The sequence below is a fragment of the Antechinus flavipes genome, chromosome 4 (assembly GCF_016432865.1).
Source record: "Antechinus flavipes isolate AdamAnt ecotype Samford, QLD, Australia chromosome 4, AdamAnt_v2, whole genome shotgun sequence".
In the NCBI taxonomy this organism is placed as follows: Eukaryota; Metazoa; Chordata; class Mammalia; order Dasyuromorphia; family Dasyuridae; genus Antechinus; species Antechinus flavipes.
This window is the reverse complement of record NC_067401.1, coordinates 171,404,317-171,408,400: the sequence shown is the minus strand read 5'-3', so window position 1 is coordinate 171,408,400 and position 4,084 is coordinate 171,404,317. Positions and strand designations below refer to the sequence as shown.

General features: G+C 34.7%; 1 long non-coding RNA gene across 1 annotated transcript; it reads right to left on the bottom strand.

Moving 5' to 3' along the window:
* Window positions 1-2,296: 2,296 nt before the first annotated feature.
* On the bottom strand, window positions 2,297-3,358 carry LOC127559012 (uncharacterized). The gene is made up of 2 exons (XR_007953055.1): window positions 3,037-3,358; window positions 2,297-2,685 (listed from the first exon to the last, which is right to left on the bottom strand). It is a non-coding gene; the product is annotated as an uncharacterized LOC127559012 (long non-coding RNA).
* Window positions 3,359-4,084: the final 726 nt, after the last annotated feature.

Genomic DNA, 4,084 nt, shown 5'->3' with positions numbered 1-4,084 from the left:
TACCCTATCTCTGCCATAAACTAAGGATAAAAGATTTATCTCATTTCTGTTCAGGTTCTATTTGAGAAACCATTTCCTAGGTCATGAAACTTAATCATAAAATTTCTGATAATGATTTGAAAAGTTTCCTGAGTTTCTTCCTCCTGAGTATGAAGTCCATGACCTTGTGATTGCCATATGATAATCTATGCACTGTTTAATCAATTCTGAATCTGTGAAGTTTTTGAATTTTTTTGAAACAACATTCTTCTGGCTTCATTTGTAATGTACTCCTGAATAAGGTGACACAGTAGATAAGAGCATTGGAATCTGGAGTCTGGAAGATCTCAGTTCAAATTCTGCCTTAGGCACCAACTGTGTGATCCTGGACAATTTCCTCAAGAGTAAAATGGAGATGATTAGAAAACCTGCCTCCTAGAGTTGTTGGGAGAAAACAAGATACTACTTATAAGTACTTTTCAAACTTTAAAACACTATATAAATAACTTTTTACTCTTTTTTCTTTGATGTTGTTCTCCATATGCTTTGATATTACTGCCTGCCTTTCTAACCTGAGAATCCTACAGTAAAGACCAAGAATTTCTTGTCCTGGAGCTATGTCTATCATGCCTGACCTCATTCTATGTGACTTTGACCAGACAATTTCACTTTTTGGGGTTTGTTTTATCTGTAAAATGAAGGGTTGGTGAATGAGGTCTGGGTTAAGCAGCAAGCATGATAAGAGGAGGGAGAAGGGCAGGATTAAAAAGGACTCAGCATTCCTAAGTCACCAATATGTAGTTTTCTAAACAAAAAATTAAAGTTGTAACAATATTTAAAAGGCTTCAACTTACTAGAAAAAAATTAAAAATTAAAATTCAAACAACTTTTGTTGAAAAGGTCCATGGGCAAGCAGGCCCACTGATGTACTTTTGATGTAGTTGTAAGTAGATCCAGCTTTTCTGGAAGAGTTAGGAACTATGTCTTCCAAATAACTAAACTGTGTGTTCCTTTTGACGCATTGATACTATAATGAAGGTTATGCCCCAGAGAAATTTAAAGAAGGAAGGGGGGAAGAAGTATCATTAAATATAAAAAATATTTTTAGCAATTCTTTTTTGTAGTGGCAAAAAAACAAGAAAATCAAGGGTTTTCCATTAATTGGGAAATAGCTGAACAAAGTATATGATAATGAAATGGAATATTATGCCATTAGAAATTATAAGAGTTTCAGAGATCTGAGAAGATCTGTACGAACTAAGGCAAAGTAAAATAAACAGAACCAGGAGGACAATTTATGCAATACCAATAATGTAAAGAAAACAACTATGAAAGACTTAAAACTGATAAATGCAATGACTAACCTTGATTTCAGAGGATTGATGATGAAGCATATTGCTTACCTCCTGACATAGAGGTAATAGACTCAATATGCAGAATGAATTATACATTTTCAGATATGACCAATATAGGAATATATTTTGCTTGACCAGGCATATTTATTACAAAGGTTTTTTTTTTTTTTTTCAATTTGATGATAGAAAAAGGGAGATTACCAAAAAACAAAGGAAGAAAGAGGAAATAAAGGGTCAGTGAAGCATTTTTAAAAATATATACATAAGAGAACACAGGAAACAGACAAGCAGGGCAGCTTTAAAAGTTACATGTTGAGTAACTGATCATGTTTAAAAGGAAAAACAAGCTGTAATTTGCAGTTTCATGTATGATGTTTTTTCTATTGCTTTTATTTTTTAAAATTTTCAATGTTTTATTTTCTTTAATTACTAAAACAAACAGCTTTCAAAACATATGCAATAATTTTCAACATTCACCTCTGCAAACCCTGTGTGTTCCAATTTTTCTCTCCTTTCTCCACAACCTCTCCCCTAGATGGCAAGTAATGCAATATATGTTAAACATGTACAATTCTTCTAACATATTTCCACAATTATCATGCTATACAAGAAAAGTCAGATCTAGTAAGTTGAAAAAAATAATGAAAACAAAAATGCAAATCACAACAAAAAGAGTAAAAATAATATGTTGTGATCTACACTCGGTCCTCAGTCTTCTCTCTAGATGCAGATGGTTCTCATCACACGACCATTGGAACCGACCTGAATATGATTTACTTTTTATGTGGTTACATTGCACATAAAAATGTCCATTTTGGGGGCAGCTAGATAGCACAGTGGATAGAGCACCAGCCCTGAAGTCAGGAGGACCTGAGTTCAGATTTGACCTAGCTGTGTGACTCGGGGCAAGTCACTTAACCCCAATTGCCTCAGTAAAAAACTGCTTCAGCAACAAACAAAAACACTAGAGAAAATGCTCATTTTATTTGTTGTACGTTAAGTTTATAATAAAAAAAAAGTTTTCTTAAAGAGAATGAGGGGCAGCTAGGTGGCACAGTGGATAGAGTTCCAGTCCTGAAGTCAGGAGAGCTTGAGTTCAAATCTGATCTCAGACATTTAATACTTCCTAGCTGTGTGACCCTGGGCAAGTCTCTTAATCTCAATTACCAGAGAGAGAGAGAGAGAGAGAATGAGGAAATTATGCAAGAATTGGAGCAGGATAAATCTTGTCTTGATTTTTTAAAAAGGGAAGAAAATTGAAACTACAAGTAGAACAGTGGGTTTGACTTCTATTCCTTGGCAAAATTTACTAATAAGAACAGTAGTATTAATAAGTTGATTAGTGAACATCCTAAAAGAAACAAAAACAAAAACAAGAAACAAAAATTTGGTGGTCACAAAGTGCTACCATAAGTACATAATGAACAAGTCATGACATATTTAACTTTTTTTTCCTTGACAAGGAGAAGACACTAATGGCTAATAATGTTTGTTCCCATTATGGATTCAGTCCTTCCCTCTTCTTGGTCTCTAGTGATATCACGATATGGATTAATTGTTCCTAAAAGGAATCAAAGTGATCTAAGGACTTGACTGGTTCTTAATTCTTTCATATAGTTTTTTTTCACCCACTCTCCCATCCCCTCCTGCCTTGCCCCAATATGCATGGAGACCCCTAGTACCCTTCAGATTCTTCACCAACCTAAAGTGAAGTTGATTCCATCTTCCCACTGGAAGCTCCAGAGCCCCAAACAACTGGAAGCTTGAAGAATCCCCTGAAAAATGAAATGTAATAGGAATAAATATAAAATGTTAACGTAGTGGGGAGTGGGCTGGGTGTTTGTCCATTCCCTAACAGATACAGCAAGTCTCAGCATACTCGTTGTCTGGGTGCACATAATTCTTGAGCATCCGCCAACATAATTACTTTTAATCATCAGAAGGCATAATTAATTCAAAGCAAAGGAATTTAAAAGATATGCATAATTAAAAAGGCAAAAAAAAAAACCCTCCATAAAACCTAGGGTACACTTTCTCACAGTTACATATATTATCAATGAAAACAGTAATCACATATGGAAAGGTATAGGCACAAGAGAGTGTAGTATGTGTATATATGGAAGGGTGTACTTATTAATGCCTCTTTCTCTTCAAACGCATTAGAGCTCTCTGGCAAGGTTTTTGAACATCATCTTTTTTAAAATTAGACTTTCTCTTTCTCCAGATTTTAATCTCTGAAGCCTAGACTATAAATTACATAAAAACTATTGATCTAATAACTACCAACACTTTGGGGGTTCAGAGTTCCTCAGTCTTTCAAAAGAAAACCTTTCTCTCTAATAAATGAGATTGGGGAAGAAGCAGGAAGGCACCAAGGCAAGAGCAAGTCAAGAGACTAGGCCATAATTTCTAATACCTAGTTATCCAAATTCCTGATCTTTCTTATGCAGATACTTTAGCTTTTTAAGCTGTCATTAAAATTTTAGTTTTTCCTACACTAAAGAAAAGAGAGGGAAAGGGGGAAAGACTGCTAGATTATGATTCATCTGAGAAAGATGTGATGTTTTCTAAGTGGGCTTCAAGATCAAGAGGAACCAGTGAGCCACTATGAAATCTTAGGACTAGGGTACTACTAAAATACTCTCACTCTGAGTCAAATTACTTTTGAGAATTATGTTCAATTCTCGGTGTACTATTTTAGGGAGAACATTGGTGGAAGTAAAGTAGATATTGCGAAGAGAAGACTAGAA